Consider the following 19,902-nt stretch of genomic DNA (forward strand, 5'->3'; position numbering starts at 1 on the left):
TTTTTCTTCCAAGGAATGAGTGTCTTTTAATTTCATGGCTGCAGCTACCATCTGCAATGATTTTAGGACCCAAGAAAATAGTCTCTCACTGTTTCCATTGTTTTCCCAGTGGAAAACAATGGAACAATGGATGCCATGATGGAACCATGATGGAACCAGATGCCATGATCTTAGTTTTATGAATGTTGAGTTTTAAGCCAAGCTTTTCACTCTCCTCTTTCACTTTCATCAAGATCCTTTTTAGTTCTTCTTCACTTTTTTCCATAAGGGTGGTGTCATCCGCATATCTGAGGTTATTGATATTTTTCCCAGCAATCTTGATTCCAGGTTATGCTTCAACCAGCCTGGCATTTCACATGATGTACTCACAGTTAAATAAGCAGGGTGACAATTTAAGTAAGTTCCTTTAACATTTCTTGTAGGGACGGTTTAGTGATGATGAACCCCTCTACCATTTGCTTATTTGAGCAAATCTTGATCTCTCCTATATTTTGAGTGGTTATCTTTGCTGGGTAGAGAAGTCTCAGTTGGAAGACTTTTTCTTTTTTTTTTCTTTTCACACTTTGAATACGTAATGCCAGTGCCTTCTGGCCCACAAAGTTTTGCTGAGAACAATGGCAAAAGGTAACAAGATAAAGCTTTGGAATGTGTTCAAATTTAAGTTGCTACCAACTTAAAACACCCTGCTATTTACACAGGATGCTGTATTTGAACCTCACATTAACCACAAGAGAAAAACTTACACTAAATCACAAAAGAAAATGAGAAAGGGATCTAAACATGACACTAAATAAAATCATTAGAAAACAAAGGAGAGAAAGAGAAGGAATAAAAAGGAACTACAAAAATGCCTAGAAAACAATTAACGTACTAGCAATCAGTATACATCTATCAATAATTAAAGTAAATGGACCATATTCACCAATCATAAAACACAGAGTGGCTCAATGGATACAAAAACAAGATCCATACATATCTGTCTATCAGAAGCTCATTTCAGGAGAAAGAACAAACACAGACTGAAAGGGAAGGGATTAAAAAAGACACTCCATTCAAATGGAAATGAAACAAAGCTGGGGTATCTATGTCCAATTCTCTGCAACCCCATCGACCGTAGCTCACCAGGCTCCTCTATCCATGGGGATTCTCCAGACAAGAATACTGGAGTGGGTTTCCATGCCCTCCTCCAGGGGATCTTCCCAACCCAGGGATCAAACCCAGGTCTCCCACATGGCAGGCAGGTTCTTTGCTGTCTGAGCCACCAGGGAAGCCCATAAGAAGCTTACTTTAGGATAACAGACATGAACAGACTGAAAGTGAAGGGGTTAAAAAAGATGCTCCATTCAAATGGAAATGAAAAGAAGGCTGGAATATCTATATTCATATCAGAGAAAAAAGATTTTAAAGCAAGGACTGTATAGAAGACAAAGAAGGGCATTACATAAATGATAAGAGGAATTCAGCAAGAAGATAGAACACTTATAAATGTACATGTACCCAACACAGGAGTGCTAAGACATATAAAGCAATTGTTAATGAATTGAAAGGGAGAAGTTGAAAGCAATACCTTAATGGTAAGGGATTTCAACGTCCCACTTACATAAATGGATAGATCATCCAGACATAAAATTAATAAGGAAACACTGGCCTTACATGACACATTAGGCTGGACAGATTTGATAGATATATGCAGAACATTCCATGCAAAATCAATAGAAAAGACATTCTTCTCAAGTGCACATGAAATAGTCTCCTACATAGATTGCATGCTGGGACACAAGTTTCAGTAAATTCAAGAAAACTGAAACAATACCAGCCTCTCCAACTACAAAGGTATGAAAACAAAAAATCATCCACCAGGAAAAAACACAAAAGTATGGAGACTAAACAACATGCTACTGAATAACCAGTGAGCCATATAAGAAAGAGAAATTTTGAAAATACCTAATGAGAAATGAAAACAGAAATACAACATACAAAAAATTATAGGATGTAGCAAAGTCTTTTCTAAGAAAGAAATTCACAGTGACATAGGCCTACCTCAAAAAAATAAACAAAAAATCCCAAATAAACAATCTAACTTCATACCTAAAACACCAAGAAGTAGAAGAACAAATACAGTGTAAAACTAATAAAGAGAATGTAAATAATAAATATTAGAGAGGAAATAGATAGAGGAAACAGAAAAGACTGATGAAACCAAGAGCTGGTTCTTTGAAAAGAAACTAAATCAACAAAACTTTGGCTAGACTAACCCAGAAAAAGAGTGAAAGAGGACTCAAAATCAGAAATCAAAGAGAAAAATTTATAACAGATAACACTAGGATCATAAGAGACTACTACAAATAATTATACACCAACAAAACAGACAACCTATAAGAAATGGTTAAAGTTCTACAAATGTACAATCTTCCAAGAATGAGTCAGGAAGAAATAAAAAATCTGAATAGACTGAATACTAGCAAGGAGCTTAAGACCCAAAAATCTCCCAACAAATAAATGCCAGGACTAGATGGATTCACTTTTGAATTCTACAGATCACTCAAAGATCATCTATAGATCACTCTATAGATCATTTTCAAACTCTTCAAAAAATTGAAGAAGAATGAAGCCTTCCAAACATTTCATGAACCAGATTTATCCTGATATCAAAACCAGACAAGGACAATATAAGAAAAAGAAAATTATAGGCAGTATTCCTAATGAAAACAGACACAAAAATTTTCAACAAAATACTAGTAAACTGAATCCAACAATACTTTAAAAGGATCATATATCATGATCATGTGGTATTTATTAGAGGGATATGAGGATGGTTTCATATACACAAATCAATCAATATGATATTATCACATTGATAAAAAGATAAAAATCATAAGATTATCTCAAGAGGTGCATAAAAAGCTTTAAGCAAAATTCAACATCCATTTATGATAAAAATTCTTAACAATGCAGGTATAGAGGCGAATGTACCTCAATATAATAAAGGCCATATGTGATAAGCCCATGGTTAACATCATACTCAACAGTGAAAAGCTGAAAGCTTTTCCTCTAAGACCAGGAAGAAGACAAGGATGCCCATTCTCACAGGTTTTATTCAATATTGTATTGGAATTCCTAACCACAACAATTAGACAGGAAAAAAAAATAGTAGGCATTCAAATTGGAAAGGATGAAGTAAAACTGTCACTAATTGCAGATGACCTGATACTATATACATATATAACCCTAAAGATTTCATCAAAAACTGTTAGAAATAATAAATGAATTCAGTATAGTAACAGGATAAAAAATTAATATAGAGTAAATTGTGATGCTTCTATATAGGGTACAAAATTAATACAGAGCAATCTGTGATGTTTCTATACACCAATAACAAACTAGCATAAAGAGAAATTAAGAAAACAATCTCATTTTCAATTACATCAAAAAGAATAAAATATCTAGGAATAAATTTAACCAAGGAGGTGAAGGACATATACTTTGAAAACTGTAAGGCACTGATGATAGAAACTGAAGAAGACACGAATAAATGGAAGATATTCTATGTCTGTGGACTGAAAGACTGCTGTTAAAAATGTCCCTACCACCCAAAACAAAGCGATCTACAGATCCAACATAATCTGTACCAAAAATCTAACAGCATATTCCACAAAACTAAAACACATAATTCTAAAATTTGTGTGGAAATGCAAGTGACCCCAAATAGTCAAAACTATTTAAGAAAGAACAAATCTGGAGGTATCACATTTCGTTCAAACTATAATACAAAACTATGATAATGAAAATAGTATAGTACTAGCACAAAAACAGACAGACAGATCAGTGGAACAGAATTTAGAGCCCAGAAATAAACTCACACATATATGGACAAATAATTTATGATAAAAGAGCAAAGAACATATAATGAAGAATGGATAGTTTCTTCAAAATATAGTGCTGGGAAAAGTAGACAGCCACAGGCAAAAAATGAATATAGACCACTATCATACACTATGCACAAAAATTAACTCAAAATGGAACAGACTTCAATGTAAGACCTGAAACCATAGGTTTCAGAAGAAAACATAGGTAGTAACCTCACTGACATCAATCTTAGTGATGCTTTTGTGGATCTAACTCTGAAGACCATGGAAACAAAAACAAACAAATAGTACTATATCAAACTAAAAAGCTTCTGCACAGTGAAGGAAAATATCAAAATTAAAAGGAAACTATGGAATGTGAGAAGAAATTCTCAAATTATATATCCAATATGGGGTTAACATCCAAAATATGTGAAGAGCTCATATAACTCAACAAGTAAAAAAGTTAAAACCCCATTAAAAATGGGCAGGGGATTTGGATAAACATATTTCCAAAACAAGACCTACAGATGAACAACAGGCACAGGAAAAGGTATTCAACATCACTAATTATAAGGAAAATGCAAATCAAAACTACAATGAGATCACACCTGCTAAAACAGTTATTATCAAGAAGACAATAACAAATATTAAAGACAATGTGGAGAAAAGGGATCCATCATACACCACTGGTGTGACTGAGATCACACCTGCTAAAACAGTTATTATCAAGAAGACAATAACAAATATTAAAGACAATGTGGAGAAAAGGGATCCATCATACACCACTGGTGTGACTGTATATTGATACAGCCACCATGGAAAACAGTATGGAGGGTCATCAAAAAAATTAAGACTAGAACTACCACATGACCAAGGTATCTACCCAAAGAATATGTAAACGCTAACTCAAAAAGATATCTGCACCCTTGTGTTCACTGCAGCAATATTTACAGTAACCAAGATATGGAAACAACCTAAGTGCCCATCAACACATAACTGGATAAAGACAATGTGAGACAGATACGGACACAGTGGAATATTACTTAGCCATAAAAAAGAATGAAACCCTGCCATTTGCGATAACATGGCAAAAGTATGCTATATGAAATAAGTCAAACAGAGAAAGACAAATACCATGGGATTTCATTCATATGTGAAATCTAACCAAAAAACACATTAACAAACAAAAGAAAAGGAGAACAAACTCACAGGTACAGAGATCAGGTACAGAGATCAGGTTACTGGTTACCAGGGGGGAAGGGGTTGGGGATGGGTAAAAACTGGTATAGGAGGTCCACTATATGGTGATGAATGGTAACTAGACTCGTGATGGTGAGCAGTTGGCACTACATACAGGTGTCAAATTAAAATGCTGTATGTGCTGTGCTGTGCTCAGTCACTAAGCTGTGCCTGACTCTTTGGGACCCTTTGGACTGTAGCCCACCAGGCTCCTCTGTCCATGGGGTTTTCTAGGCAAGAATACCGGAGAGGGTTGCCATTTCCTCCTCCAGGGGATCTTCCTGACCCAGGGCTCAAACCTGGGTCTCTCTCGTCTCCTGCACTGCGAGTGGATCCTTTGCCACTGAGCTATCAGGAAAGCCCCATGATGCTGTATATCTAAAACATATAAATGATAATAGTAATAACAAGGGAAGAATATGGAGGCTCACCAACTAGAGATGCTATTCTCTTGCTGTGAAGTGTCTCAATCAGAAGAGCTAACACATCGGCAGTCAAAGCCATGCTTCTCTCCCTGAGACCAGGCCAGGAATCGGACAACAGCAGTTTTACAGATAAGAGCATACTCTTTGTCTCCAAAGTCTGGTTTACTTTCCACCAGTAAGAAATTTAAGGAGCAGTAACTGCTGGTCACTGTTGTTGCATTTTTTTACAGCCACCTTCTGCTCTTGGCCACCTATGAGCCACTTAAATAGTTTTGATGCTCCTAGCATTTTTGGTAACCAGACATGATCCAAAGAGGGCATGATGACATATAAGTTTTCAAAGCAAGCCACGTATTTACACAACAAGGGAATGGAAAAAAATGGTCACACAACTGAAAAAAATGTAAAACCACAGAAAGGCACGCATGAAAGGACAAAGAAGATCTCAAGCTTTTAAACTCTAACTGTTGTTATGCAGCTTAAGGTTTCAACTTTCCTCATCAGTGACCATCTCATCATCTGCATGAGACTAAAAAATGAACTACTAGGGAACACCTGAATCACCCCAGAATATACATATGCTTTAAACAACCAAGGACAAGGAGAAGACCAGGCTTAATGGAGGAAGTAGAAATTCTCCTTTGGTCAGAATTCAGCCCCAAAGAGACTAAAGAAAACACATTGCTTCTTTTAGGCAAAAGCATTGGAACTTTGGCAAAGTCTTACACCAAGAACATCCTGAATACTGTCTCAGTCCTTTCTTTGCTCTGTGCAAATGTTGGTTGTTGTTGGCTGTTCAGTCACTAAGTTGTGTCTGACTCTTTGCAACCCCATGAACTGCAGCACACCAGGCTTCCCTGTCCTTCACTATCTCCTGGAGTTTGCTCAAACTCACGTCCATTGAGTTGGCAATGCCATCCAACCATCTCATCCTCTGTCATTCCCCTCTACTGAGCTCAATCTTTCCCAGCATCAAGGTCTTTTCCAGTGAGCTGGCTCTTCACATCAAGTGGCCAAAGGATTGGTGCTTCAGCATCAGTCCTTCCAGTGAATATTCATGCTTGACTTCCTTTAGGATTGACTGGTTGGATCTCCTTGGAGTCCAAGGGACTCTCCAGTCTTCTCCAGCACCACAGTCCTAAAGCATCGATTCTTTGGCTCTCAGCCTTCTTTATGGTCCAATTCCTACAACCATACATGACTACTGATACTGACACCCTATCTCTTTCCTGGGGTCCTTCTTGCCATCTCAGACTCCAGAGTACAGGCTGATGTTCCCCAGAGCACTTTCCGTTGTTGTTGTCATTAATCTTTATAATGTTGTGTTGGTTTCTGTCATACAACAAAGCGAATCAGACATAATTACACATACATCCCCTCCCTCCAGAGCCTCCCTCCCCCCACCTGTCCCATCCCTCCAGGTCATCACAGGGCATCACACCGGGCCCCTGTGCTCCACAGTACGTTCTCACCAGGTGTTTTAACGAACTCAAGTCACATCCCTTTTTATGATCATTCTGGATGGAAGTCAAGGAGCAACGCCCACCTTCAGATCCAGCAACCATCCCCCTCCACACACACAACCAGTTGAGCTCCTGCTTTGCAAGTGTGTTTGCCGTTCAGTCGTGTCCGACTCTTTGTGACCCCATGGACTGTGGCCCTCCAGTCGCCTCTGTCCATGGAAATCTCCAGGCAAGAATACTGGAGCGGCTTGCTATTTCCTTCTCGAGGGGATCTTCCTGACCCAAGGATCGAACCCGGGTCTTGTGCATTGCAGGCGGATTCTTTACCGTCTGAGCCACCAGGGAAGCCCCAGAATTGTGTTTCCCTCACTGTTGGTAGACAACGTAGACACAGATTAAAATGACTTCAATGCACGTCCTTTTCTATCCTTGGCAGGCAGACAACCGAAGTAGACTGTCATTAAAAAGTGGTTCCAGAAAGTCTGTGTTAGGCCTGGGGTTCCCTGAGGTCAGGGGGCTCACCACAGGACAACAGGGATTGCGAAAGATGGGGGTGGAGTCCACGTGTGGCTGCTGCGGAGGAAGCGGGGAGGGGGAAGAGACCAGGCAGAAGTGTGGAGAAGCGCTGACCTGAATTAAACCCTGTGCGGCACAGCCAAGGGAAAGGCAGGATTCAACATTCTCCCTCCACCTCCTCCCCACCCCACCCTCCCCACTGTCCCCACCTTTAATCAAATGTATGGAGCCATCTGAAAAGAGTATCAACTTTGAAGGTTTGTTTAATGCTAAAATCATTACCCTTACTATTAGGCATTTGATTACTGATTCTTTCATTTTAAAGAAATCAAATTTTCAGGTAAGCTGTAGGTACAAAATAGGCATTTTTGCACATCTGGTATAGACACTAATATTACCAATCCACAGCAAGACATCATTCTAGATTTAAAACAAAACCCCCACTTAGCCTCCTTTCTATCACAGGAAATGTACAATAGTCTAAAATACTCCAGGCCACGCAACCAGCTGTGGGAATTTAGTACCCCTTGGGCTTTTATAAAACCAATTTCCCCTCCTTTTATTTTCCTTTACTTTTTTCTTTTAATCTTTGTTTTTTCTTCTTCCCTGAGGAGGTATGAAGAGACAAAAATGAGATGGGGATGGGGCAATAGACCTATAAATCAAACCAGACTGGATTTCACAAGTCAAGAGCACATTCTTTTCCTCGGATAGTCCTCAGAATAAAAGAAAAAAGTGAAAACCTCAAATTCATAAGTTTTAGTTCAATGCTATTGCTTAATGTGGAGTTAAATACAATCCTAAGGGAAATTAACCCTGAATACTTATTGGAAGGACTAATATTGAAGCTGGAAGCTCCAATATTTTGGCCACCTGATGCAAATGGTTGACTCACTGGGAAAGATCCTGATGCTGGGAAAGACGGAGGGCAAGAGGAGAAGGGGGTGACAGAGGATGAGATGGTCGGATGGCATCACAGACTCAGTGGACACGAACTTGGGCAAACTCTAGGAGATAGCGAAGGACAGGGAGGCCTGGCGTGCTGCAGTTCACGGGGTTGCAAAGAGTCGGACGTGACATAGCAACTGAACAACAACGACAAAATACAATCTGAACAACATAGTATCACTTATCAAGTTAAAGACTTTGAGGGAGTCAAAAGCATTTTGCTTATTTCACCCCATAGCTATTTGCCAGGCCATCTTAGATCGCAAGATTTCATGAAGTGGCCACATCCATCTGGGTCTAGCATGGTGCTCATCTCTCTGGCATTTAATGCTCTATCCCTTCAGTGGACATCTGGAGAGCTTGGGCAAATACATCATTTTTTCCCCATAAAGTGCCCTGAGATCAAGGGCTCTCTGGGATGGTAACAGACACTGAGTAAAATAAGAATTTAATAAATTCGTTTGAGAACATGAGTGCTGGGTTAAGGGGGAAAAAAAAAACTTCAACACATTTGTTCACAGCAGAACGGGCTGCAGAATGTGAGATGCAGTGGGAATTTCTAAGTGAGAGGTATGGTGAGCCATATTTCCCAAGACTTACCTGACCACTAAAACTCCTCGGGGTTGCATGCATGCTAAGTCACTTAGTTGTGTCCAACTCTGCAACCTTATGAACCGCAGCTTGCCAGGCTCCTCTGTCCATGGGATTCTCCAGGCAAGAATACTGGAGTGGGTTTCCATGCTCTCCTCCAGGGGATCTTCCCAACCCAGGGATTGAACCCGCGTCTTTTACATCTCCTGCGTTGGCAAGCAGGTTCTTTACCACTAGCACCACCTGGGAAGCCCTGACTCCATCACATCTGTGCTCAAAACCCTTCATCAGCACTGTTATCATCTAGAGGCCAAAGCCGCAACTCCCAAACTCAGGCTCCCATGTAGCCTCTGCCCAATGCCCAGCCTCACCATCAAGGGCCCGTACTTCAAGTGGTCCAGAAACTGCTCCTGACTTCCTGCTGTGCCTGAGTTATTTCTGACCATGGTACTTCTGTCCATGCTGTTCCCTCATCCTCAGCTTCATCCTGAAGTATTCACCTCAGGCACCCTTTCCTCTAGGAAGCCTTCCTTCCTTGGCCCCAGCTAGTCTAGCGATCCATTCCCAGTACTTCTGTGATACTCTGTAACCTGCTACCTCATACAGCTGCCTCACTCTTATTTACTTATTTTAAACTGAAGTATAGGTGATATATTTTTTTAGTGTTTTTTAATCTAGACCATTTCTAAGTCTTCACTGAATTGGTTACTATGAAATAAAGTAATTATCTTATCATTAAAATAAATAATTTTTTTAGAAGTGAAAGTAAAAATGTTAGTTGCTCAGTCATGTCCGACTGACTCTTTGCAACCCCATGGACTGTAGCCCTCCAGGCTCCTCTGTCCAAGGGATTTGCCAGGCAAGAATACCAGAATAGGAAAATGAGTATACTACCCAAAGCAATCTATAGATTCAATGCAATCTCTATCAAGCTACCAACAGTATTTTTCACAGAACTAGAACAAATAATTTTACAATTTGTATGGAAATACAAAAAACCTCAAATAGCCAAAGCAATCTTGAGAAAGAAGAATGGAACTAAAGGAATCAATCTGCCTGACTTCAGACTATACTACAAAGCTACAGTCATCAAGACAGCATGGTACTGGCCCAAAGACTAAAATGTAGATCAATGGAACAAAATAGAAAGCCCAAAGATAAATCCACACACCTATGGACACCTATGGACTTCCCTGGTGGCTCAGACGGTAAAGCGTCTGCCTACAATGCGGGAGACCCAGGTTCAATCCCTGGGTAGGGAAGATCTCTTGGAGAAGGAAATGGCAACCCACTCCAGTGTTCTTGCCTGGAAAATCCCATGGACAGTGGAACCTGGTAGGCTACAGTCCATGGGGTCGCAAAGAGTCAGACACGACTGAGCGCTTTCACTTCACATGGACACCTTATCTTTGACAAAGGAGGCAAGAATATACAATGGAGAAAAGACAATCTCTTTAACAAGTGGTGCTGGGAAAACTGGTCAACCACCTGTAAAAGAATGAAACTAGAACACTTTCTAACACCATATACAAAAATAAACCCAAAACGGATTAAAGATCTAAATGTAAGACCAGAAACTATAAAACTCCTAGAGGAAAACATAGGCAGAACACGCTCTGACATAAATCACAGCAAGATCCTCTGTGACCCACCTCCCAGAGTAAAGTAAATAAAAGCAAAAATAAAGAAATGGGACCTAATAAACTTAAAAGCTTTTGCACCACGAAGGAAACTATAAGCCAGGTGAACACACAGCCTTCAGAATGGGAGAAAATAATAGCAAACGAAGCAACTGACAAAGAATTAATCTCAAAAATACAAAAGCAGCTCATGCAGCTCAATACCAGAAAAAATAAACGACCCAATCAAAAAATGGGCCAAAGAACTAAATGGAAATTTCTCCAAAGAAGACATGCAGATGGCTAACAAACACATGAAAAGATGCTCAACATCACTCATTATCAGACAAATGCAAATCAAAACCACAATAAGGTACCATCTCATGCCAGTCAGAATGGCTGCTATCAAAAAGTCTACAAACAAAAAATGCTAGAGAGAGTGTGGAGAAAAAGGATCCCTCTTATACTATTGGTAGGAATGCAAACTAGTGCAGCCTCTATGGAGAATAGTGTGGAGATTCCTTAAAAAACTGGAAATAGAACTGCCATTTGACCCAGCAATCCCACTGCTGGGCATACACACCGAGGAAACCAGAATTGAAAGTGTACCCCATGTTCATTTCAGTGAACACATGAGGTACATTGCATGTGTATCCCAATGTTCATCGCAGCACTGTTTACAACAGCCAGGACATGGAAGCAACTTAGATGTCCATTGGCAGATGAATGGATAAGAAAGCTGTGGTACATACACACAATGGAATATTATTCAGCTATTAAAAAGAACAGATTTGAATCAGTTCTAATGAGGTGAATGAAACTGGAGCCTATTATACAAAGTGAAGTAAATCAGAAAGAGAAACACCAATACAGTATACTAACACATATATATGGAATTTAGAAAGATATGTGAGACAGCAAAAGAGACACAGATATAAAGAACAGACTTTTGGACTCTGTGGTAGAAGGTGAGGGTGGGATGATTTGAGAGAATAGCATGGAAACATGTATATTACCATATGTGAAATAGAAAAAAAAAAGAATATGAGAGTGGGTTGCCATTTCCTCCTTCAGGGGATCTTCCTGACCCAGGTGTCAAATCTGGGTCTCCTGCATTGGCAGGCAGATTCTTTACCACTGAGCCACCAGGGAAGCCCTAGTTACTATATTGCTCCTGTTTTGTGTTTTGGTTTCTTGGCTAAGAGGTTATAGGACCTTAGCTCACCGACCAGGAATCAAACCTGCATCCCACGCGTTGCAAGGCGAAGGCTTAACCCCTGGACCACCAGGGAAGTCGCCTCACTCTTCCTTGAGGGTGTATCTCACCCTTAAGGGCAGAAGCAACGTATTACCCCTGTATATTGTCACATATATGCAGAGTACATCATGCGAAATGCTGAACTGGATAAATTACAAGCTGGAATCAAGATTGCCGGGAGAAATATCAACAACCTCAGATATGTGGATGATGCCACTTTAATGGCAGAAAGTGAAGAGGAACTAAAGAGCCTCTTAATGAGGGTGAAAGAGGAGAGTGAAAAAGCTGGCTTGAAACTCAACATTCAAAAAACTAAGATCATGGAATCTGGTCCCACAACTTTATGGCAAACAGAAGGGGAAACAATGGAAACAGTGACAGATTTAATTTTCCTGGGCTCCAACATCACTGGGGATGATGACTGCATCCATGAAATTAAAACACACTTGCTCCTTGAAAGGAAAGCTGTGACCAACCTAGACAGCATATTAAAAAGCAAAGACACCACTTTGGTGATAAAGGTCTGTATAGTGAAAGCTATGGTTTTTCCAGTAGTCATGTACAGATGTGAGAATTGGACCATGAAGAAGGCTGAGTGCCAAAGAGTTGATGCTTTTGAACTGTGGTGTTGGAGAAGACTCCTGAGAGTCCCTTGGACTGCAAGGAGACCAAACAAGTCAATCCTAAAGGAAAACAACCCTAATATTCATTGAGAGGACTGATGCTGAAACTGAAGCTCCAATACTTTGGCCACTTGATATGAAGAGCTGACTCACTGGAAAAAACCCTGATGCTGGGAAAGACTGAAGGCGAAAGCAGAAGAGGGCAGCTGAAGATGAGATGGTGAGAGAGCACCACTGACTCAATGGATATGAATTTTAGCAAACTCAAGGAGACAGCGAAGGAAGGGGAGCCCGGTGTGCTGCAGTCCATGAGGTCGCAGAGAGCTGGACATGACTTAGCAAATGAACAACTGCAACAATCAAGTTCTGAGCACAGTGCCAATTACATAAGAGGTGACCAAGGAATGTCTGTACCGCAACCAGCTATGACAAGCACAGACCCACTAAACCGACCTTGTCTCTGAGTTCCTGCCCACTTCTAAGAACCATGGCCAAGTTCTAGGTAATGGCCATGGGTAAATCATATCAATCTGCCATACACAAGAGATTACTCCAATATAAACTTCACTAATTTGGCTGGTCTTTCCAAGCTAGTCTTAATTAATAAGGCTTTATCTGTTGAGATGCTTCACAAGAGTTTTTTGGACTGAATGATTCTGATGTATGCCACAGTTCTCTGTCACGTTTCATGGATGGAGCCTTCCACAGAAATGACAGAGTTTACAATTTTTTCAAAGTTCCTATTGAGGATATTTCTAGGGAGAATATTAGAGCCACCTGTTTTCACTCAATCATAACTCCCTTCCTCAGCCAAACTTATTTAAGCTTGGTCCCAGTCCTATTTTTTTTTTTCCTTTGGGAATAATTTGAGGGGAAAAAAATCCATTTAGCCATTCTGGAGCAAGAGGAGATTTAAAATGATTAAAACATACTTTACATTGAAGGTGCAACTGCTTTTGGCTCAGAATAACCAACATAATTCAAAAACGCATTCAAACTACATTTCAATTTAGTATCTAGCTTACTCTTCCTGATGAAATCACTGTCTAACCAGCTTAAAGCAAAATAAAACATTTTCCAGTTAAAAAGGACTAAAGCTATCACTTCTGAGTAAAGGCAATCAGCGTAGTACTTTAGCAGAACATAGTGATTATTATAATACATAATAAAAATAAACATTTCTGCCATGGGGGTCCTTGGCACTGCAGAGGAAAGAAAGGAGTTTGCCCCATGGCCTTGTAATGTAAATTAAACACACAACATGAACCACACAAGTTTCACAGGTTAGAGTTAATTAACATCATGTCCCAAGCAGAGGAGGAAAAGGGAAAGAAAATTAAAATATTAAGAGAATCAAAATTTACTTCGAACCTTACAGGAGGCATCTGTAATGTGAATATAACTGAAAAGACATCACCAAGCCTGATCTGATACCCCTTCCTCCTGCCCCTACTCAGCCAACCCTTAAAAACAGCATTTATGTGTGGTTGATTCTTACACAGCCTCACGAAGCCAATGGCAGACCTGCCCAGAGACGTCAGACAGATCAGATGAATCCCAGGCAGCCGTTCCTGTCTCATGACTGACTCTTCTCTCTTTCGTCTTCCCCGTGTGACTAGGCTTCCCAGGTGGGGAAGTGGTAAAGAACCCACCTGCCAACTCGGGAGATCAAAGGTTTGATCCCTGAGTCTGGAAGACCTCCTGGAGGAGGAAATGGAAACCCACTCCAGTATTTTTACCTGGAAAACTCCCTGGATAGAGGAGCATGGCGGGCTACAGTCCATGGAGTCACAAAGAGTCAGATACAAGTGAATGACTAACTACACATGCGCTCCTTATGACAACGTATCTATGACAGAAAATACACTGAACCTGTGTTAATCACGCACCACAGGTATCCTTTTTTTCTTAAACTGATGCATAGTTGATTTATAGTATATTAGCTATAGGTATACGACATATGATTCAATATTTTTATAGATCAATTATACCCCATTTAAAGTTATTAAAAGTAAAGTCTATATTTCCTTGTTCTATGCAATAGATCCTTGTTGCTTATCTATTCCACACATGCATCTCAATGTTCACAGTAGCACTGCTTACAACAGACAAGAGATGGACGTCATCTGAGAGTCTACCAACAGATGAATGGATAAAGAAGATATGGGATATATGCACATGGAATATTACTTAACATAAAAAATCAAATTTTGTCATTTGCAACAACATGGATGGACCTAGAGGATATTACACCCAGGGAAGTAAGTCAGAGAAAAACAAATACTCCATATTACCACTTACATATGGAATCTAAAAAGTAAAATGAATGTATGTAACAAAATAGAACAAACAGACTCACAGACATAGAAAACAAACTAGTGGTTACTAACAGGTAGAGAGAAGCAGAGAGGGGCAAGATAGGAACCTGGGATTAAGAGATACACCATAGTTATTTTTATGTATGCACCCTCAATTCCTTTTAACCAAAGACCATTTGAAATTGATGTATAAACAATTCAGGGCTTCCTAGGTGGTGCTAGTGGTAAAGAATCCACCTGCCAATGCAGGAGACATAAGAGACTTGGGTTCGATCCCTGGGTCAGGAAGGTCCCCTGGAGGAGGACATGGCAACCCACTCCAGTATTCTTGCCTGGAGAATCCCATGGACAGAGGAGCCTGGTAGGCTACAACCCGTGGGGTCGCAGAGAGTCAGAAATGACTGAAGTGACTTAGCAAGCACACATAAACAATTTAGGCTTCTAGAATACACTTTTGTTCTCATAAAAATTAGCTGTATCTTCTACCAAGTCACTGAAATACACATGCCAAAACAAGAGTAAGGCCCTGTCAGCCTCCTACTATTTAAAAAAAATGTTTTTAAGTGAACTATCTGCTCCATACTGAAAAGCCAATACCAAAACCAGTACACTTGAAACAAAGACAAAGTGCTAGTAAGTGAAAGAGTAATAAGATATATGTCTCTTAAACCTTGCTCCAAGAGTTTCCTAAATGAGAATCACCACAAGTATTAAGTTGGCAGATTCCAAAAGTTCAGACAGCGAAGCATGATTCAGGCATCACTACCTGTTAACGTTTTGGATTCACTCACCGGGTTCTCTCTGGCCTTTCAGTCCTCCCCAGGGAAGCAAGACAAAGCAAGCTCTCTGCCCATCAGACTGCGCCGGGTGCAGCAGAGGCCAGGCTGTACACGGCGACAGCTCACACCACTGACACAAATTACAACGAATTGCACAGGGGCACGTCCACAGCATAAAAGACAGCCTGCATCTGAGAGACCAGGCCAGTCCTCAGAGGCAGCTTGGTATTAACCAGTCCCTTTCCTGGAACCTTCCCTCCATCCCTGGGGTGGAGGGTAAAACTCTAACCAGGATATGTCTTCATACCTGGATGTTCTGACCCATTTCTTGCAAAAAGTGTATGTATCATGGGGGATGGGGAATAAAAATCTAAGGATTTTATGTATCCCAAGTCAATCCTAAAGGAAATCAACCTTGAATATTCATTGGGAGGACTGATGGCAAAGCTGAAGCTCCAATACCTTGACCACCTGATGTGAAGAGCCGATTCACTGGAAAAGACCCTGATGCTGGGAAAGATGAAAGCAAGAGAAGTGGGCGACAGAGGATGATATGGTTGAACAGCATTATCGATTAAACGGACATGAGCTTGAGCAAACTGAGGGAGATAGTGAAGGACAGGGAAACCAGTGTGCTGTGATCCCTGGGGTTGCAAAGAGTCGGACACGGCTTTGCAATTAAGCAACAAGTAACCTTACACCATTCTTACTGGGGAACAGTAACAAATATACATACACACACCCATGTGTATGTGTGTGTTACAACACTGTATTTTATATAAATAGTACATAAAATACCTTCTACAGCAAAAGACAAAGTAGTAATTGCTACGTGAAAGGTCCCATAACCATTTGTGAAGAGCAGCATCGGCTCAGTTATTTCCCACACAGAGAACTGAAAGATAATAACCTCTATGCACAAACGAATCCGGGGCTTTACAAACATGTCAGAAGCATCAAAAGGCATTAACGTAAGCCACATCCAACGTGGCAATTTATCCTTAGACTTTGTCTCAATGCTCCCAAGTAAAACAGAGACCCAGTTTCTCAATATACCAAAAGCACTGTCCTTTAAAAAGCTTTTTCATCTTTCTTTGTACCAGAGACTTGTTTTCTAAACACATCGTTCAGATTGCTGACCTGCAGATTCAACCCCTCAAGAGGCTCCCTGCATCTTAGACATGGAAGGAAAAAAAAAAACTTTAGGCTTATGTTGGGGTGAACTGTGTCCCCCAAAATTGGACGCTGAAGCCTCATATCTAGTATTTGTGGATCCAATCTTATTTGGAAATAGATTCTTTGAAGATATAATCAAGTGAAGATGAGACCATTACAGTGAGTCCTAATCCAATCTGACCGGTACCTTTATAGGAAGAAGGGTACAGATAATGACAGACAAGTGTCCTGTGAGGACAAAGGCAAAGGCTGAAGCGCCACAACAAAGGCTAAGGGGGGCCAAGGTCCACCTTCCACAGTTGCCAGCAGACTGCCGGAAACTAAGAGACAAGGAAGGACCGCCCCGCCCGCCCCCCAATCCCTGAGATGTCGGGGAGCATGGCCCTGCCAACACTTTAACGTCAGACTTCCGGCCTTCAGAACTTGAGCCGTCAGACTTGTGTTGATTTAAGCTATACTGTTTGTGGCACTTTCTTATGGCAACACTCGGAATCTAATACAAGGCGCATCTTTCTTTTACCTTCCAAGCAGGACTTCATGAAAATTAACCCTGATGGGGTCTAAGTCGAGCCATAGAACCACCCTCCATAACCTATGGAAGCGTTAGTCACTCAGTCGAGTCCGACCAACTCTTTGCGACTCACCAGGCTCCTCTGTCCATGGAATTCTTCCGACAAGGATACTGGAGTGGGTTGCCAATCCCTTCTCCGGGAGATCTTCCCAACCCAGGGATCGAACCCAGGTCCCCACATTGCAGGCAGATTCTTTACCGTCTGAGCCACCAGTGGAGCTCCATAACCTATACCAATGAATAAAATCCCCTGACACCAGAAATTCGTATCTGTAACTAAGAGAGAAACTTGCTGCAAACTGCCACCTTCAAGCCTGAAAGTATCTTTGGAAACTGCTGAGGTCACCCTGCCTTTCTATCCCCAGGGGACTCATCCTGGACGAGGCGATGAAGCAGATCCAGCAATCAACTTCTCACCTGTCATCTGCTTTTTCAGAACACCCAGCTCTAAAGAGCCCCTAGCAACCTGATGTTTTAACATCCACGGGTATGGGCGCATAGAGGATGACAGCCCTGGATTATTTAGTGAGATCACAGCATGCAACACTAGCAAACGGGAAGACTGAACACTCCTGTTGAAAAGATGGTAATACGGTGTGATACGAAGGGGATGCCACTTTGCTCTGTTTGGAACAAAGGCATGTGGGATGTATTCATTAGGATAGAGAACAGCTCTGGAGACACAGAAGCAGAGAACTCACTACAAGAGCCAGTTACGTTTTTAGAGGTTGAATCCCATAATTTTACAGATGAGAAAAACCATCTTGAGGACTCCACTGCCAACCCTGACCTAGGCATGCCTTCTGCCAGAATACTGTCTGTCTGCTTCTCAATCTCCAAAGAGTGGGGTGATGATGTCTTTTTGGGGGGAGGGGGTGATGATGTGTCTTCATAATGTGCTTTTTTCCCCCCTCCTTTTGAATTTTTCAAAGCCTCGAACATACGACAGTTGGAATATGCTCTGGTTTCTTTTTTTTTTAATTGGAAGATAATTGCTTTACAATGATGTGCTATTCCTGCTAGACAACAACGCAAATCAGCCATAAGTGTATACATGTACATATTTACATACAAACGTGTGTGTGTGTGTGTGTGTGTGTATCCCCTCTCTCAACTCCCCCCCGACCAGGTCATTACAGAGCACCAGGCTGGTGTCCCTCTGTTATATAACAGCTTCCCACTAGCTATCTACTCTATACATGGTAGTGTATATATGTCAGTGCTACCCTCTCAGTTCACCCCACCCTCTCCTTCCCCTGCTGTGTCCACAAGTCCGTCCTCTGCGTCTGCGTCTCTATTCCTGCCTGCAAACAGGTTCATCCTGCCTGCAATAGTACCATTTTAGATGCTCCAGTTAAAGCCAATTCTGTGCCCACCAAAAAAAGGCAAAAACTCTAATATTTTAAGTGGAAAGTGGATTTGGGAAAATGGGAAAGATATTCCTATACTATAAAATGTTAATCAAAATTCTCAGTGTTTAAACATATCAGAAAGCATGACATTTAAGGGAATAATGTAGTAGTTGGGGCTTTAAAGATCACAATTACAACTTGGCTTTTCTGAACAGACATTAAAAAAAAAAAAACTCCTCTCTGCCACATGTTAAAAAAATAATAATAATGTAATCAATAAAACACATTACAGTACTTACCAAGCTGAAACAAGCGATATTTATTACCACTCTTTTTCAATCACACAAAGTACCTGGAGAATTAGGAAGTTGAACGACAAAGGCAAACGTGGAGCAAAAAAATGAAATGTGAAAGATGAAAGGCCACGGAGAAAAATAAGTCAAAAGCTAAGGTTGGTTAACACACATAGATCACATCGGACCAGAAGGCTGGCCAAGGTAAAGGCTTCAAACAGCCCGGGTCTCCCACTCAGCACTGACCACACACAGCATGACGATGGGAAGACGCCACGCTTCCTCAGACTTCCCATAAAGGGCAGCTTTACAGAAGGTGAGGCGAGCAAAACACAGTGATGACCAAAACCCATCTTCAGGACTAACTCCTTCCATTTTCCTCCCTTTATTGATTTTTTTTTTTAAGCCCACTTTGCACTCTCCCAGGCAGCTTGGTTGCAGGGAACACCATTTAATGCACCTTACTGATTCGATCGTACACATTTATACGTGTGTAGAAACTTTTGCTACAGTGCCTTTATTGATCTTTTAATTGTTAATGGAGGCCAGACAACCTGAAGAGCCTTACTGTAAATATTTTTTATTTTCTCAAGCGAGGGCAAGAAAAATCATCAAACATGTTCATCAAATGAAGCAGCGTGCTTTGCTTACCTTGGGTGATGTTTTAGAGATGCTGTCAGTAAGATTTTTTTTTTCTAAAGTCAAAATTACGTAAGACTGACTGAACAATTCATTTGGATGGAAATGTCTTTTTTTTCTATTTCTAGAAATATTCCTGATGGGCCCTTAATTTATGGCCCTGGGAATGACAAGCCAGTGTTCCGTTTCAGGGTAGCCGTTTTCAGACTACACAGCGCTCACAGGGTGAGTAAGCCTTCTGGCA

The 19,902-nt window shown here is 40.8% G+C and overlaps 1 protein-coding gene and 1 non-coding gene across 2 annotated transcripts in view; one reads left to right on the plus strand and one right to left on the minus strand.

The window, feature by feature from the left end:
• Positions 1-19,902, minus strand: part of LOC145528629 (uncharacterized) — a 249,651-nt gene that overhangs the window by 176,408 nt on the left and 53,341 nt on the right. The window lies entirely within an intron of this gene.
• On the plus strand, positions 10,221-10,292 carry TRNAC-ACA (transfer RNA cysteine (anticodon ACA)). The gene has a single exon. It is a non-coding gene; the product is annotated as a tRNA-Cys (tRNA).

This window comes from Giraffa tippelskirchi, chromosome 12, assembly GCF_054371585.1.
Source record: "Giraffa tippelskirchi isolate mGirTip1 chromosome 12, T2T-mGirTip1v1.2.pri, whole genome shotgun sequence".
NCBI lineage: Eukaryota > Metazoa > Chordata > Mammalia > Artiodactyla > Giraffidae > Giraffa > Giraffa tippelskirchi.